At 37.9% G+C, this 27,018-nt stretch overlaps 2 long non-coding RNA genes across 5 annotated transcripts; one reads left to right on the top strand and one right to left on the bottom strand.

Annotated features, from left to right (window-relative positions):
* Nucleotides 1–3,552: 3,552 nt before the first annotated feature.
* Nucleotides 3,553–7,923, bottom strand: LOC310894599. Of its 2 annotated transcripts, XR_014580036.1 has the most exons (5): nucleotides 7,842–7,923; nucleotides 5,204–5,249; nucleotides 4,822–5,122; nucleotides 4,540–4,631; nucleotides 3,553–3,679 (listed from the first exon to the last, which is right to left on the bottom strand). It is a non-coding gene; the product is annotated as an uncharacterized lncRNA (long non-coding RNA). The 2 variants fall into 2 exon arrangements; XR_014580037.1 differs by lacking the exon at nucleotides 5,204–5,249 and having other exon boundaries at nucleotides 7,842–7,916.
* Nucleotides 7,924–8,030: 107 nt separating this feature from the next.
* LOC310894600 lies at nucleotides 8,031–26,149 on the top strand. Of its 3 annotated transcripts, none has more exons than XR_014580038.1 (4): nucleotides 8,031–8,166; nucleotides 14,232–14,325; nucleotides 24,555–24,586; nucleotides 25,113–26,149. It is a non-coding gene; the product is annotated as an uncharacterized lncRNA (long non-coding RNA). The 3 variants fall into 3 exon arrangements; XR_014580039.1 differs by having other exon boundaries at nucleotides 24,552–24,586; XR_014580040.1 differs by lacking the exons at nucleotides 24,555–24,586; nucleotides 25,113–26,149 and adding an exon at nucleotides 15,090–16,072.
* The last annotated feature ends 869 nt before the right edge of the window (nucleotides 26,150–27,018 follow it).

Here is a 27,018-nt window from a genome sequence, read left to right as displayed (position 1 = left end):
AATTTTAACCAAGTAAATATATATTTTTGTGTGTATTTTTTATATTTTTTTATTAGGAACTGTGCAAAATTTCTATTAGTTGATCCTGTTTAGTGACGCCATCAGCCCTGATGGGAGCATGCTGTTCAGGTGCAAGTACACATATTAACCTGTGCATACAGGGACTTAAATAGTCCTTTCAATAAGCAATCATTGTGTAATACCTATTTTATTGCACACAAGGTTTAGCTTCCTGAAGTACAAAAGCAAAACTACAAAACAAGAAAGGACTAGAGGTGAGAAAGAGGCAATTGTCATGCCAGTGGCAGCCAATTGCCTTATGAAGCTGCCACAGAAGTACTATCAAGGCTTGCAGGTGCAGAGAATGAGACCAGCAGGCCAGGAAAAACAACATGAGAAAAATGAAAGAAAGATACTGCCACAGAGGCTCTGGGAAACACTACTTCAGCTTCGGTTAAATGTTACAGTGCTGCAGATACGCCCTGTAGTACTGCTAAGACTGCTATGTGCAGCATTTTTTTTTTTTTGGGGGGGGAGGGGTGTGGAATAAGAAGTTATTTCCCCTCCTTCCCCCTGAATAAAAAGCATGTCGTTTATTAACAACTGTGTGAGAACAGTCATGCTCTTGCATGTAACCCAGCTCTAAAGCATTGTCAAAGTTAAGCAAGAAAAAATTTCCACAGGATAGCACATACACCACTTTTTAGAAATTACATCATCTTTGAATACATCCCAATAGCCATATGGACTTTTATAAAGGAATAACTTAGAAGTCCTTTTCTTGCTATTTTGTGTTGATACAACTGCCTTGAGTGATTTTTTCCCTTTCAAGAACCATTTTAAATAGATAAAAACCTCAAGAAAAAAAAACTAATGCAGTATTTTAGAAGGAAAAGAAGATTCTGACCCAGACCAAATTAAAGTAGTGATGAAGGCAGCCAAAGTCACTGATAAAATTGCTAAAGCCAACATTTTGTGAAAGGCTCAGTGTTACTGTCAAGGCATGTTTTCAGAGTTCACACTAAAAAATAACCAGTTTCTGTAGCTTAATAATTAGTCTGCAAAGTAATAGAACCAGTAGTATCACAACACTTTACACAAACTGGCATTTACTTAAAAAAGCATATGAAAGCTTGTCTTGAAAGAGTGTCTGCATAAGGAATTTTAACAGGTAAGTCAAAATTTTTCAGAAGAAATACAGTATCTCAGCTTTTCTAGCATTTACCACACAAAAGGTTTATTAGAGCTTCTGCAACAGCTGTTTCACACAACAGCATCTAAAGGATGTTCACGATTTAAGACTATGTATTTAAGACTAACTCAGAAATACTAGAGACACTACTCTAGAAACTGATGTTAACTCAATTCCACTTGCAGTGTATTACTTCAGTCAGATTCTATGGCATGTCTAATCACCTTCAGTAAGCAGTCATGAGTGAGGTAAGAGTGGAACTTCAGTTATAGGATGCCAAATGCTAATACACTGTAGTCCAAGTCCTAGCAGCTGTAGAGTGCCAAATGCTAAAAACAAAGTTTCAAGACCTTGCCTTTAGTTTGTAGGCTGCTATTTTGTAAGCCTGTCTTCCCAAGAGCCAATTATACTCTGAATAGTCCCAGAGCATAGAAAAAAAAAAAAAAAAAAAAAAAAACTGAAGGAAGCACATAATGCAGCCGCTTCAACGCTTTCAGAAAACAAACCTTGTGTTTACCTACCAAGAGGGAATGCAATCCAGTTAGTCCAGACTGTGTTCCAGATTTGACAGTAATAATTTTGGAGTTGCTAAAATATCATAAAGGCTGTATTTCAAAAAAAATAATGCTTAAAGCTGTTCAATCTGGCCATGCTTACAACAAAATACTTGGGTTCACTTCCAAAATGAATTTTCAGTGACAAATGTTTTCTAAGTGTCTAGTTACTACACTTATTAATGTTCTTGCTTATATACAGAAACAACCAGCCAGCACAGTCACTGCAAAGTCCTCCTTGATGATATCAGACAGCCACTTAAATGTGAAGAAACATCATGACATTAACATGACCAGTTGCCTGCCCCAGAAAACAGTAAGCTGACCAATATTATCAACTTGTTAAGCTACTGCAAGTGCTAAATAAATATGCAAAAGTGAAACTTGACTAACAAGCAGAAAGATTTTCGATAGCTTATTTTAATGAGCATGCTAGTCAGTTTAAAGAGCACATAAGGCATTACATACAAAATATTTTTCATCATGGCCCTGTGAAGCAGTAAAATGCCATCAGTTCAAAAAAGAAAAGCTGACAGCATTAAAAAAATAATCTTGTCATGCTACAATGAAGTCTTTAGGTGGTGTTATAGAAGAGTAACACTCTTCAGTAGAAATCACTCAAGTCAACTGGAAGACCAAAATCCTTTTCCTCCATATAGAAGCATAACAGTTGTAAGACTTCAAACAGCCTACACAGTGTTTATTTCTTTAAAAAGAAAAGCTACACCACTGATGACTGGCAGTGCAAGGATTCTTCCTGGCTCAGCATTTTCCTCCGTGCCCTTCCTCTGCCCCAGACAACTACTATTGCATCTTAATGCCTTTTCTGCCTTAATGAGAAAAAAGCACAAAGCATGAGCATCTTGAAGTGTAGGAAGAAAGTGAGCAATTAAGCTTTTTCTTTAGGAAGTGTAATGGAAGAAAACTACAGTTACAGATAATATAAATCACGGGCAAAAGTGTTCATACAAAACCCCTGTAAATAGAATAGTTCCAGCATACACGGATTAACATCAACTCACACAAGCAACCATACGCTGAAAGTATGAACACAACATACATTACATACTTAAAACTCTATCATCTTTCAGTGTTCACTACTATGCATAGGACAGACATGATTGCACTAGTGTCAGATATCCTCCAGGGTTTCTAATGTTACCTGAATATAATTGGGTTTCCAGGAAACTCTGGTGCTAGTTAGTGCCTCACAAGTCAAGAAGCCCACACCAGCATGAGAACAGAGCACAACAGAGCATCTCCAGAACACGATCAAATATGAAACAAAGACATGGCTCTTACATTATGCTACAGAGCTAAGGCTTAATTGCAAAAGTATTCACTAAAGAAAATGGCTACAGCTACATATCAGCTATCCCACTGTTCAGGCCTCGCTTTATTTTCTTCCTTGACCAAAGTTATCTCCTCATTATACAAGAAGAGACAAGAAAAGATTTTAGCACTTATACATACAATGAAAGCCTCTGTAAGTGCTAAAAAGCATCGAAAAATCTTATTTCAATGTATATACTCAGATATATCAATAAAGCTAGCTTTTAGGCATCTAATCACCTTTAAAAAAAAAAAAAAAGATAAGTATGCTGGTCAGTATGACCCATGTGTAATAGCCATCATCCTTTTCCTTAGAAAGGCTAATCATAGAATATCCCGAGTTGGAAAGGACCACAAGGATAATCAAGCCCAACTCTTAACATACTTTTTGTCAGATTCGATACAGGTCTGAGAACATCAGTTAATCTGAAAAACTGCTGAGAAGAGTAGTGAAAGAAAACAACTCACCTACTACAGTACTTCTCCAATCTACCTTCATTTCATCTAAATCTTCATGAATTTGGTTATATAGGTCATAAGACATCTCTTGCATGTTCAGTATTTCAGTCTCATTATCCATAGTAATATTGTGTTTTCATAGCTGTCAAAATGAGTTTTCATAGATGTCATATAGTCAAGTTTCAGTCAAAAGGACTTCAACTCTTAGACATGGTAACTAAAGATAGTAGAAACAAAGCACTATTTCACACAATTTCTGGCAATATTATACTTCACAAAAAGTTTATGTCGATACATCTTAAAAGCAAATTCATAGATCCATGGTCTTATTTGTCTTTCAGGATACCAGATACACCCAACACAGATATTCAACTTCATTTAGAAATATAGCTGCCTTCTATACTTCACCAGATTATGTAATCAAGATCTTCTGTACTTTTAGCTATAAACATATATATAAATAGATAGCTTCTTTTCATTCATTTTCTAGCAACAGCCTTAATTTACACAGCTCTCTAGAAAAAGAGATTGCCTTCTTATTAAGAGATATACTTTCTTTATCAGGATAGCCATTTGGGCCACATAATAACACTCAGCTACTCACAGAGAGTGCAAACAAGTTGAGGCCCCTATAGTTAAATATTCAATATAAGATCACTTTATTGAAAGTATAACTTTAATACAAGAACTACAAATGTTATTGTCCTCCATTGCTTTCTGCAATAGAGCCAAATATAGGGAAAAAAAAAAAAAAAAAACAGACTGCTTTATTGAGACAGCCAGGCAGTAAGTATCATGAGACAAAAACAACTCACAATGCAACTGCCAAACAAGAATTTAAAGCCCTCCAAGAAAGGAAGGAAGGAAGGAAGGAAGGAAGGAAGGAAGGAAGGAAGGAAGGAAGGAAGGAAGGAAGGAAAAGAAAATAGTCATCAGCTTACCAAAAAGACAGAAAAACAACCCCAACCCGATAGGGCACAGCACATTAAAACATGTACACACCTAGAGCCACAGTTGTCCTGCAAATCCACACAGCAGTCTAATGATAGAGTACACCTGCCTCTGAGCACGTGTTCAAAGTCATCTTTGAAAATCTGGAAGGAATACAGAGAAATTGTCTGAGCTGCCAGGGAGCAGGTTAGGAAAGTGTAGAGCCCTATTAGAGTTACATTTGGCCAGGGACAGCGAGGGCAACAAAAAGGGCCTCTCTAGGTAGATCAATGGTAAAAGGAAGAGTAGGGACACTGTGGGCCCTCTCTGGAAGGAGAGGGCAGACCTCATTACCTGGGATATGGAGAAGACCGAGGTATTCAAAGACTTCTTTGTCTCAGTCTTCACCAACCAGCAAGAGCTCTAGCCATACTGCTCAAGTCCCTAAAGGCAATGGCAGGGACTGGGAGAATGAAGAACTGCCCGCTGTAGAAGATGATCAGAGGTGAGACCATCTAAGCAACCTGAAGGTGCACAAGCCCATGCGACTGGATGAGTTGCGTCTGCAGGTCCTGTGCGAACTGGTGGATGAAGTTGCTAAGCCGCTGTCCATTAAATCTGAGAAGTCCCGGCAGTCTGGTGAAGTTCCCACTGACTAGGAGAGGGGAAACATAACCCCAATTTTAAAAACAGGGAAAAAGGAAGACCTGGGGAACTACGGGCCAGCCAGTCTCACCTCGGTGCCCAGCAACGTCCTGGAGCAGGTCCTCTTCGAAAGTATGCTAAGGCACATAGAAAATAAAGAGGTGACTGGTGACAGCCAGCATGGCTTCACTAAGGGCATATTGTGCCTCACAGATCTGGTGGACTTCTACAACAGGGTTACAGCACTGGTGGATAGGGGAAGAGCAACTGACATCATCTACCTGAACTTGGGCAAAGGATTTGACACTCCTGTGTGATATGCTTGTCTCTAAATTGGAGATACATGGATTTGATGGATGGACCACTCAGTAGGTAAGGAACTGGATGGATGGTGACACTTAGAAGGGTAGTGGTGAATGCTGGAGGGAAGAGATGCCATCCAGAGAGATCTGGACAAGCTTGAGAGGTGGGCCTGTGTGAACTTGATGAGGTTCAACAAGGCCAAGTGCAAGGTCCTGCACCCGGGTCAGGGCAATCCCAAGCACAAATACAGGCTGGGTAGAGAATGTATTGAGAGCAGCCCTGAGGAGAAGGACCTGGAGGTGTTGGTTGATGAGAAGCTGAATATGAGCTGGCAATGTGCACTTGCAGCCCAGAAAGCCAGCTGTACCCAGGGCTGCACCAAAAGAAACATGGCCAGCAGGGGGAGGGAGGTGATTCTTCCTTTCTGCTCTGCTCTTGTGAAACCCCACCTGGAGCACTGCGTTCAGCTCTGGGGCCCCCAGCCCAGGAAGGACATGGACCTTTTGCAGCGAGTTCAGAGGAGGGCCACAAAGATGATCAGAGGGCTGGAGAACCTCTCTGATGAAGACAGGCTGAGGGAGTTGGGGTTGTTCAGCCTGGAGAAGAGAAAGCTCTGGGGAGACGTTAGAGCGGCCTTCCAGTATCTAAAGGGGGCCTACAGAAAAGCTGGGGAGGGACTCTGTGTCAGGGGGTATAAGGACAGGACAAGGGTAACAATTTTAAACTTAAGGAGGGTAGATTTAGATTAGACATTAGGAAGAAATTCTTTACTATGAGGGTGGTAAGGCACTGGCACAGGTTTCCCGGAGAAGCTGTGGATGCCCCATCCCTGGAAGTGTTCGAGGCCAGGTTTGATGGGCCTTTGGGCAACCTGGTTTCATACGAGGTGTCCCTGCCCATTGCAGGGGGTTGGAACAAGATAGTCCTTCTGGGTATGCTGCTTCCTGCCTGTACTGCCTATGCAAACAAGTGTGCCTTTAAAAACAGTGTGCAACGAAGATCTAGGCTTCTAGGTGTATCTGTAGCCTCAAATTTTGACATGTGCAAGTACTGATCCACTCTGTGATCAAGATTCATCTGTTTCTAGAAGCATGCCCATGAGTTTGTTATTTATTTGAGTGAACAGTATTAAGGTAAAAAATCATTCAGGATCATTATAATACCGTTAACAACTCTATGCAGGGACTGTTTCCTGTAACTTTGTAGCCTATGCTAACACTTTTAGTGCATCTCTGAGCATGTTCAGCTTTCCCAGAGGCCATGGCATGTTTTGACCTAGCTCTCTGTTCCTTTTTGATGAAAACTTATATAAATTTTATTACTTTTAATATAGAAAAGGTGTATCTAAATATTTATGTTCTGTGTTTCTTTGACTCGGGACTCCAATTTTAAATTATAGGGACTTTTAAGGAAGTTTGGATCCTTAAACAGGAGTCCTTACTCAAATATTAGATGACCAGATTTCATTTGCTTGAAATGAGAGAGCTATATTTACCTCAAGCAAAACTATATGGCTTTAGAAACATTCAGCTTCCAGTACATCTCAGGTATATGGTCTTTTTTTTGTCTCAAATTTCCTTTCCTTTGCAATTCAGAGATATCTTTCTGTCTGACAGTGCCTTGTGTACTTACTTTCCCTTTCCAATTACATCTCTTCATTCTTGGAGCTGAGACTGAATGTTTCCTTCTATTTCTCGTCATGGCTTTAGGGAGAAGAGAATGATGAAGTTCTGGGTGACTATAATGTTTGGAATGTGGGTGCAAAAATACAAGGTGGATCTGCACCATGTAGACTGGCTCTGACATGCCCTAATTCTCTTTTCATTGGTTCCAGGATGAATTGCTCTCAGGGGGCTAGGGGTGGACCACGTCACAGCTACTTGACCAAAAGTAATGTTGTTGGTCTCTACCATTTAAAATTAGGATTCACAGACCATTGCTTTGACAATATACTGGTGGCTGTGTATTTAATGTAAGGGTGACTAAATGGAATGGACTGAGGACAGCTTTGATTTCCTTAATAACTACTGACAATGCCAGCCACCATTTGTGGTGCAATTGCCTAAAGTAACTAGGAAAATAAAACTACCATTCACATTTTAAAGAAAATGTACAGCATTGAAGAGGCTTTCAGGGTAGGGCGTAGCTGCATTACCTGAGCGTTCCCTAGGCTTCCAAACTTAGATGCTATCGCACTGGGGGAACCTGTTGTGCTGGCTCTAAGGAACAGTACGGAGCGTAGAGTGGAGTGGAGACGTCATGGCTAGGCTCTGTGACCAGGCGGGGACTCGATTGTTCTTGTGCACACCGAGACCGATAAGCCGCACTTTTTGCTACCCTGAGCCAATGACCTGTCATGTTTTGACAAATGCTGTACTCTAGTGTACTTTTGCTCATTATAATATCATTATAATACCAAAACACACCTCCATCCCAAAAGCTACCCACCTCCAAGGTGCGACCACCCCTCACTGAGCATGCGCTCTGAATTTCTCGGAGTCTACACCTTTAAACAGAGACGGGAAGACTTTTCACCAATCATAACTAAGATATGCTTGACTAGAGTCACTCAAGCTCCACCTAAAAGATAGAAAATAGTATAAATTGGCCTAAGAGAGAGGGGATGTCCAGGAAGATACCACTGTCAGGGGAGATACCATCCCGAGGGAATATACCATCCCAAGGACCTCCTGACTCCTGGGATCAGTTGACGGGCTGAGCCTCTCTTCCCCCCCATTGGGACGCCTTTGGGTGAGATTTGAACACTTGGTTATATTGTGTGTCTCCGCGGAAACTTAGAAATCTCTTTACAGTCTTTGTGCCTTTTAACGTGTTAATGTCCAGGCTGTGCACCTGTGTATTTCATGCATGCTAGCTTGCTTTTGCAGACAGTAACTATCACCAGCAATCCAAAGAACCTGTGTACCTGTTGCTGTAATAAATTGCACCTAACTGCATTGTTCCTAGCCGTGATAGTTCCCATTGAATGTGACTAGAGTAAGGGCGGTTATACATTACTGGTGAATCCGTGACCATGGTAGTTCAGTGCTCTGAATCTGACCAGACCCATATCAGTTAATGAGTTATTGGTGAATCTGTGATTGTGATAGTTCAGTATCCTGAATCCAACCAGACCCGTAATGGTTAATCGGCTACACCCCTTAACGTGACACCATTCATACTTATTTCAACATATACTGTCTCATAAGCTGCTGCAGTTTGTTAATGCCTTGGTTCTGGTTTGATCTACCCATCAGCTTTCCCTTCATGATGGGTCAGATGCTATCCTTTTGCTTCACTCCAGACTAATCAGGAGCATACAAGGCCATAAAAGCATCAGTGTCCATGATTATGAAGCTCAAGACGTGTAACAGAGTAGCCACACAGTTAACTAATGCCTCACACTATGTGACACTTCCCAGCTTGTGTGGGTGGGTGGGTATGAGCGCGGGTAAGTGGGGGAGAGTTCTTATCAAGTCAGCACTCTTATGTTTTCAACATCCATTTAAGAAGAACATGGGAATCCCATTTACCAAGGCACGTGGAGCAGAAAGAGAATTTGTTCTAGTAATAACAAAGGTTTTGTGCTGTATAATTTTAAACAGTGTAGCACTCACAATAGCTTTTCTGTTCTTTTTACGTTTGTATTCTGCAACCCTATTTGAGTAAAATCCATTTGCCACAACTCCTTAGACAAGATCCACGTTTCCTAAATGACACTTCAGGATTTCTCTTGAAATCAACAAGCTTATTTTTTTACATCCATTCCTTTTATTACTTATTACAGCCTTGAGACCCACAGCAACTTGAAAAAGTCATTTACTTGTCCTGTTAAACTGAAGTGTTAAAGCACTTTCACAGAATCACGGAATCATTTAGTTTGGAAGAGACCTCCAAGATCACCTAGTCCAAACTATGACCTAACACTAACAAGTCCTCCACTAAACCACATTGCTAAGCTCTACATATAAGTGTCTTTTAAAGACCTGCAGGGATGGTGACTCAACCACTTCCCTGGGCAGCCCATTCCAATGCCTAACAACTCTTTTGGTAAAGGTCACTGAAATGAGTCAACGCAAAGTGCATACACTGTGCATTTACCTTGTAGCCTTCTGAGGACTTAAGACCAAACACTGCCCGGACATGCTCCACAATCAGGGAGGACCAGTTATGTTCCACTTCAATACTAGATTGTATAGGAATCAATTAATCTAAGTAATAAGTAGAATACAGGAACCTGAATGCTGTCTTTGACAGTGACAAAATTTGCTTTCATCACATCATGCAACTTTAAATTATATCATATTTCATGATCTCTTTAATAATTTTCAACTTCTGTGATAGAAAACATTGACAGTGTACTTATGCTTGTACATTTAGTCTGCCACAGTACAGATTTTTGGCCAATATTACAACTGTTGAATTTGCTTCCATTACACTTATGAATTTATGTGTCAGAGCTACAAACTTATATACTCTTGATACAGCACCTCAGGAGAAGGCCCTTCAGACTTCAAAGAATTTCTTAAGACAATATACCACAAAATTATACTTTTCCAGTCCCTATTTATACAAGAATTGACTAATTAATCTAACAATGTTTCTTTTTTCATTTAATTAATATAAAGTTGTTTGATATTCAATTTGTGAAGCTGCGGTTATTAACAATAAAAGCATAAATGAGGAAGATTAGTAACACATTAAGGAATGCTAATTGTCATATTCTTTTTTGTTCTTATCCTTCATTGTGTTAAATACATTCTGCCACTTACCAATACAATAATTTTGTTAGTCATTAACATTTATGGTGTATAACTAGCTATTCTCATGTAGAAACACATAAGAACTAATAGCGTGACTAGACCTCTTTTTCAACACACTATCATTTTTTTTCAAGTATAATATTCCAAAATATATTTTTCATATGAAGCACTACTTTTAGAACTTTAAAATGTTTTAAAGCCCAAGTATTTGTCATATCTTCTGACATTCATTCGGCACTTTTAAAACATGTCATTTATACATATACCAAAATTTTTTCTCCCCTGCTTATGAATCTCTTCTCTTGAATTTTCCACATCCATAGATCATCTCCTGAGGCCACAGGCAAAGAGCCTGTATAGATTGTCTGATCTAAATCTCATGTCCTTTGGAGAGAGAGGACAACAAGCTGAAAAGCTCTGCCATGGCTAAAGCAGATTTTTCAGTTACTGCTCTCTGTAATAATTACAATACTGAATAATGGTTCTTCGTGTCCTTACAGAGAATAAGACCACTGTGATATCCAGACAATTGCTCCTCAGGGCATGGATTGTCTTTGTCTGACACAATGGCGCTTGATCCCTGATTGATTCTTTAAGTATTACTGTGATAAAAAGGACAAGTCTGTCTGGGAGACAAGTATCTTCTAGATAGACACAATGACAGAGTTGAAAACAGCCCCACAAGATTCGAAGTACAAAAGGCTTTCTGCATTCCCTCCTCAGCACATCAACAAATAAGTACCAGGAAGAGTTTGGGGTCAACAGAATTTTAAAGAGCCTCATCCATTATAAGGAAATTAACTACAGACATCTATTTTATTGCCTGGCATCATCCTCTCTTTCATTCAGGCTGGACAGCCTTAAATCTAAGTAGTCTTTTCTTTAAGAAGGACTGTAATTCCACTTCATTTTCCCACAAACCAAGTGTAGATTTCTTTGCTCATATGCTCCCTCTTCTATCTTCAGATGGCAATTTCAAGAAGAATATCTTATGAGCTTATACACATCTACTCTGTATCCTTTCTGACAGCAACTTGATTTTTTTTTTGTGTTCTGTATGGATTCGGAACATGCAAGTCTAGAGCCCTACCCTAATAAGGGCCTCAAGGGATGTATATAGCCTTTCCAGATTTCTGGGAGGGAATTTGAGACAGAAATGTCTGTTAATTACTTAAAGAACACCTTACACATTTGAACCTTTTTGATGCTGACAACACTTGGCACAACCTAACTTAGGGCACTGCCAAGGCACAGACCTTTGCAGAACTGCTAGCTACGCATTCCTAACTTGCACTGAAATGAAAGCACAGTTCTCTTTGAAGTTACTGGCTCAGAAAGCTGCATCCCAGTTGGCATTCTTGTCAGCGCTCTCAGCAGACAGAACCACCTTCTCCCTTCAATAGCTCTTTCCTCTTGGTTAAAGCCCAACAGATGAGTACAGCTGCTGTCAGAGTTGAACTAAGTCAGAGGACAGATAAAGGGATTTCATTCTTCATCTTTCTCAAAGCTTCTCCTTTTGAAATAGTAAATTAAATGAATAGAAAAAAAAACATGTAAGACCTTCTAAGATAACCCAGACAATCATCAAATTAAATCTAAGTATTATGCAAGTGCATTTGGGGTATTTGACTTGATGTATTCCATGATATCACCTACAAGCTTTCCGGGCCTCTACATCATATAATCTTTTTGTCCCCGGTATAAAGCACTGCAAAGGCATACTTCCTCCCACGTCTTTAAAGCTCAGGGAATCTGACTAAGTTACACAGGACAGGCTTTCAGGCAATTTTTTTTTTTTTTTTTTTTTTTGGCCATATTGGTGGGTTAATATAGAAAGACAGACAGTTAAGTGGTATTTGATTACCTACGCTAACAGGCTTACGGCCTACTACAACTCACGTAACCTTCAGGGATCATAGCAAACATATAATAAAACACTAACGTGGGGATCTCTACTGACATGAACACTGCCTCAACTGGTGTTTGGCGCTCCTGTGGGAGCACAGAGGCTCATGGGGTGAGCTAACATGGAGGCCAATTGGTGCTAATTACCCACAGCACACAGGGGCAGGCCTGTAACGCTGCATGTGCAGGACTGCTTTGGGGGATTAGGTATAGAAGTGTGCTTACAGATCTGTAGGTGTTCTTAAACAACTCCTCAGTGTTTAATATTGTGGTCTATGTGGTGTATGACTGACACTCATCCTGAAGGCGCAGTTCACTCACAGCTGATTAATTATGTGTTTTTAGTAAATGCTTCAATCCTGATTTAGTATAAATCATGTGAACTGAGCAATACTTTTTTCCTGTGACAGAGATAATATTCATGTTTATGACATGTCACGCAACTGCCTGGAGATCAGCAGAGGTCCTGGGTCACTTTTCTTTCCGGAGAGAGAAAAATATCCAGGAAGCCTTTAACAGTAACTGCAGGAATAATGATGCCATTTACAATTGAATAGTTCAGAGGAGTGGCACCTAGGACACCTAGCCAAGAATAAGGGAGAGAAAGCTCCTCAGAAGCCGATAATAAAGTCTAAACCTCATGGAAATGCTTATTCCACATGCTCATATAAAGAGAAGTAAAGGAGCATTTTGACCTGGAATGTAACCATCAAGCTGTATTTTATTGTGAGCAGTGCACATGGGAACAATCAAATCCAAAGATGCTTAATACCATTACCATTCCACTAATGAGATCCCTCTTAAAAGTCATTTTTCCCAACTCTTGAATCTAAAAACAGACTCTAAGGAGGCTACATAGGCACTGTGCTTTGTGAAGAAACTCTGAACTAGTATCTTTTGTGCTGTTACCCATAATTTTTCTATGTGTAATATTAAAAATAAAAGTCAAATTGGCTAACTTTTGTCAAATGAAGCATCCTGATAGACACAAGTATTTTTAAGGTTATTCTTCTCTACCTTGAAGAGGATAAATAGCATTTAGGTCAGCCTGAGGAACTGGTTTATATTCTCACAGGAACAATATTTTTTACAATGTTCTCTTACTCAGCCTAACTCCTGGTCCACCTTACTCATAGACAACCACCCTGTCATGCCTCTTCTTTTATTAATGTGATCAAAATGATGACTTTGAGCTGTCCTTCCTCTTTTCCTTCCACCTGGGAGCTCTACACTACTTTCTAAGTAAATATATTAGAGTACTGTAAAACCAGGTACAATTTAAATTAATTTGCTTCACAGTTTGATCAGTGCCCTAGAAGGTACAGGTTTCATATCATTTTATGAGGTACATTTCATAGTATTGTGTCAGCACTGTATGAGGTATATTCCACAGCTTTTTGTCATAGCATTTTGTAAGAGATGTTTGATAGCACTTGATGCAGCCACTTTACCAGATGGCCTGAATAGCAATTTAGCAGTAAACTTTTAGGGGGCATTTCATGGCATACAAATATAAATGCACAGAAACAGATACAAGAGATGACGAACAATGTTAACCCTTATTATTCTGAAGAAAATAATTATAAAATTCAACTTACTGCTCAGCAAATTTTTCATTCATAGAACTCTAACATGGGATTTCAGGCACAGAGGTCTTCTGCTTTGGTTCTGACATAGTAGAGCTGCCCTTTTACAGGTGCCTTTCCAGTCCAGTTGTACTTGCATATAACAGTATTGCTGTATATCCTGCTAATGTATTCTCATTCTTTTAGGGTATATTTTCTGTTTTCTATGTTCACAGGTCAGATTTAAGTGGTCTGAGAAAAGACATTCCTATAGAAGTGCTGTCCCTGTCCTGAGTCATCTAAGCTCCCTAAGTGCACTTCTGTACCATTCAAAGTCTCTCTGCAGCCAGGCTGTCTTAACGAAGCCAAGTTAACTCAGCCATTATACAAACAAATAGGGCACCAAAATTCAGAAGTGCTAAGTTGGAAAAGGAGTAACCCACATACAGTTTCCCTGGTAGTGGGAAGAAGCCAGAGGGAAGGGAACTGGAAGCTGAGAACTTTTCTCTTTGCTACCATGGAAACCAAAGAAAAAAACAATAACTTTCTCTTTTTTTTTTTTTTTCCCCTGTATTTCTCACAGGCCCAGCATATTTGGCAGGGTGATTAAGAATAGAATCATTATCGGTCTTCCAACACCTGCCACATCTGAAGAGGAAATGGAAAAGACAAAAGAGGTGATGTCTGGAGAATTAAAATTGAGGGTAGTTAGGTTTGGAAGGGGTTTCTTCCATCTGAAAATGTGAAGGACAGAGAAATGACACGATCTGCAGCTTATGACAGAACAGAATCTTGATATGACTTGGTAGGAAAACGGTTTAAAAACCCAACTCAGTGAGACTTTACTGCACAAAAAAAAAGCCAATACAGCCAACTCATGTAGAATTACCTGCAGATAAGAAAGCATACAGGAAGTGACATAACACCATATCCCAGAACAGACAATGTTATTCTCCCCACAAACCAGGACAATAATCTGTGACAACAACTACTTCTAGAAGTCCATCATCAAACTCCCAAATGGTGTCTTTCTAAACTACCATTTCAATCTACACACTACAAAAATAACCAGGCAGAAAGCCACATTTACATATTTATGTAAGCATAAAAACAAAACTTTTATAGGAAGGACAAGTTTCAAGGCAAATTTGTTTAGTTTATGCTGTAACCTGTTTGTCACCAAGTTATTTTAAAAATACAGTATTTCAAGCCATTGTCATTTTTCCTTTTAAGATGCACTTATATTTTTGTTTGAATAATATCCAGAGATCCCTTTAAATCTAAACAATTCTGGGGGCCCATACCCACCAGAAACATATAGAAAAAGTTCTCAGGATGTAGAATTAATCCTTTCTACAATAATCATAAAAAACAATGTGAATGAAGTGATAAAAAAAAATGTGTCAGAACCCTGCACAAAATAAATACTCTGTTTCAACAGGCACTATGTCCTCAAGGAAACTGGGCGAACTAGCGGATGACAGATTTATGTATCACAACTTGACCAATTTCATATATAACCACATGCAACTTCAGAAAGTCCTCTCTGCCGGACAAAACATTCATGTTCAATGGCTTTACACTGATGCCCTGAGAAGAGAAATTATTTTTAATTCAGTTTTCCTTCCTGTTCCAAAATAAACCTTAAAATGAAAAACTTTGTTAACTGCCAAAATTAGAACATTCTCCTCCCCCTCTAAAATTTATCATTTAACAGTACTGGATTTCAGGAAAACAAATAAATAAATAAATAGCTCTCTGTAACATAGATGACGAATGACACATCCAAAAAAAAAAAAGGAATCATAAAATATCTTCCTGGCGCCCAAACTGAAATTTCATGCAAATAAGAGAAGTAAATTACGTTCAGATCCATCTTCTATGAATGTATGTTTAAATACTAAGCAATATTCTTCTTGCATCTTTTTTCTAAGAACGGTTCTTTCCTTTTCTTTCTATTTTTATTCATGAACAGAAGAAAACATTAAACTCTACATTTTTCATTCAACATTGAAGCAACATCTGGACTATTTCTGGTTTTTTCCCTTTCTTTTTCTTGTAATGCTGTTCACCTTGACTGAATTGTCAAAAAATACAGAGAACAAAGCAATTTAAACTCGATGTGTGAGAGCATTTATACATACCCACTGCCTGAATCTGCAACTCCCCTTTTACTCAACTAATTGTTAATCATGTAAGACAGAATCTATAGGCTGAGGCCTAAGAGAAGAAAGGAAAAAAAAAAAAAGAAAAAAAACCACTGCAAACTGTCTAAAGGAAAGATAAAAGCTGCAATTTTAGTTCTGTAGGGTCACTGACATTGACATTGAATCTCAGCTGCAATCACAGACCGACTACAGAGACACAGTAAGACCTATATTTTAAAGTTTCAAAATGAGAAAATAATGAATAAGTAAATGAAAATGCACAAAAAGGGAGATTGAAAGATAAACACTTTAGGATATGATAATTATCCTAAGTTTTGTGTCAGGACATAAAGATTTCAACAAATATATGGATAAAAATAAGCTCTGCAAGAGGCTGATGGACTTCTAAAAGAAAAGCCTTGCCTGTTATGAAAAACAGCAGAGACAAAAGAATAGCAACAGTCTAAGAGCTCTAGAAAGATCAGACCCTGAAGGCTGTTTAAACTCAGTAACATAAAGAATAAGTTGTGCAGCTTTCTGTTTTCCTCTTACAAGACATTACAAAAGATGAACTGTAGCATCGAAAACTTTATCATATAAACGTTTTCTTAGCCTAGCTAGGAAGAGTTGAATAACTCTTCGTGTTTTATGTTTTCATTAGTGTCAATGTGTAGCTACAAAACCTATCAAAACAAGTTGCTGATGAGCAGGCAGCTTTTCACTGGAAATAAAAGATAAAAATAAATTTCCTTTCTCACATGCGCACAATGGTGTGTGTACCCTGGCTGATATTTGGTCATGCATAGTACAGTATTAATTAAAAGTAGTTAAAGGGAATTAAAAATAATTTGTATTACTCATTCCTCTAAAGCTCAATAGAGGCTAGAATAATGTAATATATAAATGACACATTTAGCTAATAAGTAAAGTTTATAGGCTTAAGGCCAGTGAAACATCAGCTCATTTCAAACAGGAACTTCCAAAGGGGGATGTCACAGGAACTGAACAAAATCTGAGCCAGAATGATGTTCTTTTTCTTTCTCTGGAAGACCATCAGAGAGCATATGTGTAAAATGAAGATTCTCGAGGCCTAATTTTTCAGAGTGTATGGTGTTCACCTATTGCTCAGGGAAGCCTACAAAAATTGTGTATGCTATGACACAGAGCAAGATACATCTCTTGTTGTTGGAGCTACCCTAGCCAGAAGTTTGAGTGCTTCTGTTCTGACCTCCTCAAGAACACCAAAAGGATTTTCAAATGCAGAAACCTTCTTTTACTTGAATGTAAACTCAAATGATTTATTAAAAAAATGACTGGGTAGCACAGAATAGCCATAGATAGGATGAATGGAAATGGGGGGGGGGGAGTGGGGGGGGGTGCTTATGAACAAATTTCCCCTCCTTAGTTTTTTGCTTCCGGGGTTGACTGAAGATAATGGTTTTGTTTTGCGAAAAACTCGTTATGAAGTTCCCACTGGTCATTAGACATTTTCTCTTTACATTATTACACAGTCCTGAACACGCAGTTGCTGCCTACTCTTCTCTGCAATTTCTTGCTTTCCTGTTATCCTGCATGCTCTTTTCTTCTGTCTCAATCACCTAATCTTTTGTCTCCTGAACATGTCAAGTACATGCAAGGAAAGACAAAATCTTCTCTCTCTTGTTGACCTGGTCTTTTTTTTTTTAATAATAATAATAATATTAAAAAGAAAAACTGATATACAAGGTGAGAACAAACACACAAACCAGACACGATTCATCATACCTCTCAAGCCAGTTGCAGCTGCCCGTTAGAAGCCCAGTGGTAAATGGGCCTTTAAACTCAGCAACTAACGTTACAGCTTCTTAGATCTTTCTTAATTTAGGTGGACCAGATGTGCACCAGACAGGATGACACCTCTGAAAATACGTGTAGGATTCATATCTACAATATCAGACCTACCAAAAAGCTAAGATTCTCTGAGGATGAAAGGATGAGTTGTAAAATAGCAACAGCGGTGCAAATCCTGACTTTATTTTGCTTCATAGAACATACCGTGAACAAACTCTATGGTTTATAAGTTACTAACCTCTTAGTTACTAAAATGGCATACAAATTTCAGAATAAAATAATGTATGATCAGGAGACAACTCAGTCAAGACAATCACCTGAAATAATAACCAAGGAAAAAACTGTCAAACTCATTAGGAAGTTTGAGATAAATTTGGTCAATCCTAATTCAGACAGTCTTAAAGTATTATGAAGCAGAGACAGTATCCTAATGAAATTCAGAATACGTTTCTCTTAGCTGAATTCTCAGCATGCTTCATATTAGTCAGTGTGAACCTCAAAATGCTTCCCATTTCCACATCTCTCAAAATGATAATTCTTCTTGTCAAAAAGGTGATATACCTACTGTTTAGCATTGATTATACCTAGAGTTGAAGTAGCATGACTAGAAGAACTACTATAAAAATGGACAGACAATTATTTCTCTCTCTCTTTTTTCTTTTTTTTTTTTTTTTTTTTGACACATCCCTAAGTTATTACATGGTTCTTAGAAATTCAAAGCCAGAGGCAAAGGAACTCGTCTACAGGTCCCACTGCAGACCTAAGCTATAAGTTCTGTACAGCAACAGCTTTTAATTTTTCTTCATTGTACAAGCCTATAAATAAAGAATGAATCTAAAAAAAAAAAAAAAAAAAAAAAAAAACTGCAAAAGCCCCAGGTACTGAACAACAGGGAGTATGAAGCATCTTAAGGAAGACAGTGACAAATGTAGATGAGGTAGCAGAAGAACATTTATATTTCATGACGGAGGAAGGACCAACTGCACAAATGCAGTGAAGAAAGGAATCTTTTTACGTTCTGGTAATTAATTCAAATCCAGATCTTTCTGGAAGTGCAACCACATTTGACTGAACTACGGCTATAAACAGTTAATGTATAAATTTAGCTCCTGTATAGGCAGGGCATTGTTCAGAGTGGTACACGTTTTCTTGCAATGATTTTAAAAAAGGCTAAATATATTGGACCGATAGAATATGAGAGTAAATTCTGAATTACTTATGTGGGTTGTAAAGTGCTGAGTTGTAAAGTACTTTGCTGAGTTACGTGTATGCACATACAGAACCAACTGTGTTAGTATTTTTAAAAATGAATACAGACTTCATTGCTCTCATAATTGTGTTAAGTCTTACACAAATTCTAGGCAAAAACACAGAAAGACTGGTACAGGATATTTTCAGGAAATAAGTGCAAAATAGCAACAACAAACTTTACAGTTTTATGGAAAATAAGCCTTTTAGAACAAAATAGGTGTTATAAACTGTACCTAGAGGTTTAATTGAAAAAGCAACGGATTTGTGTTTAGTGAAACTTTGATCCCATTTCAGGATCTCCCTACACACACATAACCTGCATCACGCAACTGGGAGTTCATATATTCCCACAGCAGTGCCATAACTCCCTTCTAGCATCTCGGAAGGTCCCATCCACTTACACAGATTCAGGAAAAAAAAAAAAAAAAGAAAAAAAAAAGTTGTAGGTCTGCTGCAGCAGAGTCGAAGATAAGGAATGTTTCCAGAGTCCTGCATTTAGAGATTGTTATGTCTCCTGAGGTGGGTATATGAGTATCACATAACCTGATGTGAATAAGAGGGATCAGCATGTTCACATGAAAATGTCAAACCATGGATAAAGACAATTATGTTAAAACAATAAACCTAGACATGTAAAAATAAATTGTAAGACTTCTGAGGGTGAAAGGAAAAGAGCAACAACAACAACAACAAACAGCACTACAAAAATAACTGTAACTTACAGTTTAAAAGGTGTTTAACTGATAGCTCTCAAAAACTTACTTTAAGTGGAGAATCATTATCCAGTTTACTGAGGCCTTTCAGGAGAGCTTTCTATTCAATCACATTATTCTCCTGCCTCATATCTCTCCTGCCTGGCAGAGAAGGACCTGGGAGTATTGGTTGATAGGCAGCTGAATATGAGCCAGCAGTGTGCTCAGGTGGCCAAGAAGGCCAACAGCGTCCTGGCTTGTATAAGAAGCAGTGTGGCCAGCAGGTCTAGGGAAGCGATTGTCCCCCTGTACTCGGCTCTGGTGAGGCCGCACCTTGAGTACTGTGTTCAGTTTTGGGCCCCTCGCTACAAGAAGGACATGGACGTGCTTGAGAGAGTCCAGAGAAGGGCAACGAAGCTGGTGAGGGGTCTGGAGAACAAGTCTTACGAGGAGCGGCTGAGGGAGCTGGGCTTGTTTAGCCTGGAGAAGAGGAGGCTCAGGGGAGACCTCATCGCTCTCTACAGGTACATTAAAGGAGGCTGTAGAGAGGTGGGGGTTGGTCTGTTCTCCTACGTGCCTGGTGACAGGACAAGGGGGAATGGGCTAAAGTTGCGCCAGGGGAGCTTTAGGTTGGATATTAGGAAGAACTTCTTTACTGAAAGGGTTGTTAGGCATTGGAATGGGCTGCCCAGGGAAGTGGTTGAGTTGCCATCCCTGGAGGTCTTTAAAAGACGTTTAGATGTAGCCCTTAGTGATTTGGTTTAGTGGAGGACTTGTTAGTGTTAGGTCAGAGATTGGACTAGGTGATCTTGGAGGTCTCTTCCAACCTAGACGATTCTGTGATCCTGTGATTATTATTATTATATAATAGTATTAATTAATTAATAATAATAATAATAATAATAATAATAATAATAATCTGTGCTTGAGAAAACAGTTTAATGCCATTATGATTAGTTTTTATTATTCCCCCAAATCGGTATAGCTGTGTGAACTGATGGGGAGAATGCAGTCTGCAGATTAGTACACATCTTACCAAGTTGGGCTTATTTGGGCAATCTACTGTTTTAATAGAGTTAAATTCAAAGTCATGTGGATAGGAACACCCAAAAATGTAGCACTGGCCTTCTAAAGCTGCATGCTGAAATACAGTAGGGTTGTAGAGAACTTCAGGGTCCTGTTATACAATCAGATAAACATGTCCTGCTGTTGTGGTATCTTGTCATTTTTAAGAAGCATAACAAGTCGGATGTTAAAGATGATATTGTATCTGCATGAAGGGTCAGTGAAATCCCTTCTGAAGCACTGTGTACATTACCATATCACAGGATCTAGAAATGGAGGTTGGGAGGATCTCTTGAGGCAATCTAGTCTAACTTCTTAGAAGAACTACTGCCAACATTAGACAGAGACAGTTATACTTTTGTCTAGATGAGCACTGAAGCTCATCCAGCTCATCAAGGATGAGCCTTACCCTCCATGGGTAACTTGCCCTACACTGTTACTGAAAATAATTATTCTAATGTCCAGACAAGCCAGCCAAGTTGCAATTTGAAACATTTATTTTCTGATGTATAACCATTCAGTACCAAGGAGAGTCTGGCTCTGTCATTCAGTATTGAAAATTGTCTCCAACTCCTCTTGATGGATTCTACTTTTATCTTTTTCTCTACAGTGGGCCATAGTCCATACATACAGTCTGGATTTAGTATCTTTGGATAGAGAATAGTACATCAAAATTATTCTTTGATCACTTATGAGCTTTGACTATTTCTACATACATATGTATGCATGAATAAGACAATATGCTGTGAAATTTTAATAAATAAATAAATAAATAAATCCTAATATGCATATTTTTACTGACATTAAAATCTATAATTACATAAAAGTTGCTAGACCTACAAATAGCTACTAATGATCAGAACATGAGATGACTGGCTGGTTTTTCACAAGAAAGAAACTGACCTGTTTTTCTTGCTAATCTATTTTTATCACTTGTATTTAAAGCAAGAGACAGCATGAGAAAAAAAATAAATGAAATTGAGAAAAAGCTTGCAGCTAACGCAGAGACAAGCAAGGACTATTTTATTTCTTGTTTTTATGTACTGCTACATCCTTTTAATTTTCTCCTTATTGTTTTTATGTGCAGCTTTATCTCCTATATTTTCCTTTATCCACTACAGGGCATGATGAAGCTGCTGAATACCAAAAATTTTATAAGCAGAAAGGAATGCAATGACCTCTAGTGAGGGATGATAGTCTGGGCAGGAAGGCAGTGTTTAATAATTTCTACAAAAAAAAAAAAAGCATAAGGGTTCATACATCACTTAAATCTTATACATTATCTTGAATCTTATTGCATTATTATTATTATTCATAATCATCTTAATGTGACCACTATTTATCACCAGCTTTTCATCAATTTTGTTAACACCAAAGTCTGGAACATCTTGACTGAAATGCAGACATACTTCTTTCTTCTAGAATACAATCATATTTATGTGGTAAAAAAGTGAAATGATCCCTCAATGTCCCAACGGAAACAATAGCTCTGACAGTTATAGACTATTAATGACATCTCATTAGCTCATGACACTGACATAATTACATTTGTCATCACTGTATCTTATTCATAGCTGTGTCTACTATCGTTTTACTTCTCATTCAAGATTCTTATATAGGAATTAGCCAACACATCTTAAGACACATTAAATTTTGGAAAACGATTTTATTATTATTCAAAGCCATGAACTCCTACATCCCTGTTTAAAAACTGCTATATTTCATATTTCTTTAAGATGCAGACTATATTTAAAATAAAATAATAATAATTAAAAAAAAAACAACATTGATATGCCTCTTCTACTAAATCATTGCACAGTTGACTGGGACATGAATGCGTTACACCAGGAAATTTGTTACTAATCTAGTACCAGTCATTACATTGATATTCTGCTGCAGGAAGAAATTGTATAGATAGTAAAAAAGTAGTATTAGAAACAGTAATTCAAGCCTAATGAAGCAACATTAGCACTTTTATGTTGTACTTTCTAATTACAAAGTCTGTTAATGAAATTGGGCATTTACTTAATTGCTGTGAACAATTATTTTCAAATTAAGCCTAGCAATTATATAGCATGATTAAACTCATGGTACAGGCTTTTTAGTAGAGATATGGCAAGTATCTTGCCTGCTGTATTATGCATGGTAGTCAAAACTGCAAAAATCTTCTGATTTGCCAATGCAAATTAAGAGCAATGCCATTTCATGGAGAACAAGAATGAATATGCAAGGCTGGGGGGGGGGGGGGAGACGTGGGAAGGGGGGAGGAACAACCCTACTGTGGAAGCCAAATAACAGCCAGATAAACTGCTGCAAAAACTAATTATATGGGTGATATTTTCTCCCAGTTTCTTCTATACAAGGAAGGGTCATGGAGAAAAAAATGTAAATGCTTTATATTAGCTTGCATTCCACGTAACAGTGAAGATGAAACAAAATGCATTTTCTAGTTGGAGCCAGAGTTGATGCTGAAAGCCCTTTAAACCATTAGATCACTGAACAGTTAACATCAGGAATTTTACTGGTAAATCCACTGAGATTATTGAGTAATATGAACTAGTTTTATCTGAACTAGTTTTATTAGCAGTAGAAAAATTGCAAGGTGATGGGTACAGATGGATAGGACATATATGTTTCCCTGAAACAACAAAACACTCTGAGACCGTACATCAGTGCACAGGATCTGACATTGTGTCTCATGTGAGATACAAACCCTGTGAGATCCTATTTCCTGATTCCAATAATGAAAAATGTATGTGCAGCCTTAAAAATTGGAAATAAAATTGTCAATGTTCAGTAAACTAGGAAAGGAACATATTTAAAATATATAATGCAATATTGCAGTATTACGACCAAAGGGAGAAAAATGTACTAGTAGTGATAAAAAAAAAAAAAAGTAAAAAGATCGTACTTTTTTCAAGTAATATTTAGGTGCAATTTTTTTCCCTACTAATAACCCACAAAAATGACACCAAAATTTAAATAATACAACATGCCACACTTTTCACAAAAGCTTTGGAAGATGGTTAAAAATACTTCAGTTTACAGCTTTTGTGTCTTCAGTTAGAAATTGATCATTAGAAAACTTCAAAATCTTGCTTCATTGAAAACATTCAGCACGTTTAGCTATTATTCCTTAAGTACTTAAAGAAATACATAGAATTTAATGGGGTCTAAACATTAAGTACATTCTTAAATGGTTTGATTGAGGACTTGCAATGTGAAGGCTTCACAAAATACATAATATGAAAGGATATATCTAAATCCTTTAAAAAATTAAAAAGCTTGAATAAAGCCTATAACTTGAATTCATTTTTCTCAATTCAGAGTCTGTTTTAACATGGTAAGTTGTCTTGGATTCAGATGTCACTCAAGGGGAAATAAAATGTGAAAAGCAGGAAATGAAACTGGTGAAAATGTCCAGCTGAAGACATAAGACATGATCACTTTTTGAACTCCTCTGTTTCATTACAGCAGTCACTCCAGACACCCATCTATCTATTCAAAGTCCTTTAGGTTAATGGCAGAAGTTGCTTGTGCTCTTGGTTTAGAAATGTAAGACTAACACTGGAAGATGGTTTGCTTTTTAATAACGACACTAAAAGAAATACAGTCACTATAGTACTGTATCATTTCGAATATCATAAGGCTCACACAACATACTCAATAGAGTTGTTCTGGAAGCAAACATTTTTCAGGTTTGAAATGAACATGGAAAAGGGAGTGCTATGAAAAAAAAAATGAAAAAGTTAATTATTGTTGGGAGACAGAAAATTTGCACAGCGTCAAGTTCAGAATTGCCTGCCGCCAAGGTAAACATCTTACATCAAAATCAGGATCTCTACAAACACTTCTGTTATGTGAATTGACTGTAAGCAATTCTGGTCTACCAACTGCTCGTTGTTTATCTTCTCCCAGCAGATGCCAGAGCCCTCACAGCACCATGGAGCCAGGTAAGCTCAGCGCCCATGGGGGACTGGGGACCATGCTTTGGCATCCCCTGGGGACCTCCCCAGGAGATGTGGGTGCACCTCGCAAACCCACCTGTGTCCCATAGGCGTGTGGCCTCTTGGTTTACCCAGAAAGGCAGGATGCCCACCCAGACCTGGCCCACACCCCCAACGCCCTCACTGCAAGAGCCTGAGGAAGCCCCGCAGGGGGCCATCGGCCCCGGGACTGTGACCCACTGGGTACTACAGCATGCTGAGACTATTTGTTACAGAGCCATAGGATGGGGTGGGTTGGAAGGGTTCCCTTGTCTTTGCTATCAGAAGACAAAGAAGAACAAAAAAGATCCTGAAAAGGTGTCATTAGTATGTTGTACAGCTGTTCAATAAATGTAATATAAATTTCAAGAAGCATCCTCCTTCAGAATATTTCCACAGAATATACCAGGATGAAAAACACACTAGTACAAGTATTGAAGTTAGAGTTTCAAAAAATTTTAAAAATACCATATATCGCTTGTCTTCTTTTCAGTGTGGAATTCATCAGACCACAGATACCTCGTCATGAAGCAAGTCACATGAGTATCTTCAGAGAGGAATAAAACATAAACAGATGTATTTTTTTTCTATTTTAAAGTATAATCCTATAGGCATTGTCATTGATTCCTAAAAACCAAGGCCAGTATAGTTTAAAGTATGCTCTACCAGATGACAATTCCATAAACTTATTATATTCTATAACACAATTATAATCTATTAAAAAAAAACAGAATTTCTAGAGTATTTTCCACTTGAGTTTTGTTACTCCATAGCCCTCATAGCAGGCAGTATTGGCATGGGTAATAACAGGTGACAGTTTCCTTGGTTCAGCTGTAACCAGTGTCTTTCTAATTGACCAAGCAGCTACAGACAATTTCGGTTTATCTTTGTATGGTGTGATCATAGTTTCATACAGATGACACTAACAAGCAGTTTTTCTAGGGTGAAATCTGCAGCATAATGCCACCATGCAGAGAAATGGAGGCCTGGTATGAAAGCTCATACCAGGAGTGTCCTCGTAACAGGAAACACAGGATGGGGTGCAGTCGAGTACCAGTATAGGATTAGAAGAGATGGGACACAGGCTGGACACAGGTGATCACACAGCTATGAACAACTCTCCAGTGGTCAGTTAAATAAGTCCAGACCACAGCAAGACAAAGCTGTCTTTAGGAGTAACAAAGAGAAAACAGAAATAGTATCTAACATCCATAAAGGAGCCATACATTCTACATTCAGATTTTTCCCTGCAAAGGACTCCAGATGCTGATGGCTCACTGTAACATCCCACCACCACCATTATAATGAAACCACCTATAATTAGGATCAAGAAGGGCAGTAGAAAGGTAAGCATAGCAACAGAGGAAAGGGTATAAACTAAGAACTATGCATATTACTATTTTTACTGAATTCTTGGTGACAATTCTTCCACCCACTATATATATATATCTATATATATTTACTGTAATAGATGAGTTTTATAAAATAAAATAGTCTATTTAAAAAAATATTTTAAAAATATATTAAATATCATTTAATATTATATAAATAAATATTATAATTTTATAATATAATTATAAATATTTATATTATATATAATAAATATATATATTTATAATAATTATAATATTATTATTAGATTATAAAATAGATTTTTAAATTTAAAAATAAAATAAATAGTAAATAGATGATTTACTAATAATGAGTCTTGGATTAGACTGTTGAGAGTTCAACTACATTTATAAGGAATTATTGGCTTTATGTGAAAGCATGTCATCTCTTTGGCCATAAACAAGATTTTCACTGTAACTACTTAGTGGAGAATAGAGAAAGCCCTTCTGTAATCCCTTATGCTATTCTGGGGACATTCCCTGTATACAGACCTCAGTGGATGAAAGTGTACAATAATCACAGAAGACCAGAAATGTAATTAATATGTGCTCCTATGGTCCTTGGAAGTATGTTAATTAAACAATTGATTTATATGGATTCTAAGCCAACCTTTCTAAGGACTTGCTAAAAATGTGAGGAAAAAAATAAAGAAAAAGCTTTGGGACAGAGTAACCCAGAGGTATTGTGTTCTCTGCCTTTGTCCTAGGAAAAGAAGCATTTCACTTTTAGAGAAGGGAGGAAATCCCTGCCAGAGATGAATTTATAGAAGGGCCAGTGTGGCTCAGAGGGGCTAAAAAAAAAACTTTCTCTTTTTATAAAAGGAGATAAAATCCAAATAGATCCATCTCTGTGGCCAAACTTTTATAAGACCTCTGGAAAATTCTTTCTGCCTTTTTTTTTTTTCCCGGTGTTACTTGTATCCTGATTTGGGGATTTTTATTTATTTTTTTTTTATAAAGAACAAAAATCCAGACACGCTTATAAGCCAGCCAAAAAACTATACAGAA

This window comes from Anser anser, assembly GCF_964211835.1.
Source record: "Anser anser genome assembly, chromosome: 2".
Lineage (NCBI taxonomy): Eukaryota > Metazoa > Chordata > Aves > Anseriformes > Anatidae > Anser > Anser anser.
Note: the sequence above shows the minus strand (reverse complement) of the source record. Positions and strands in the feature narration are given on the sequence as shown.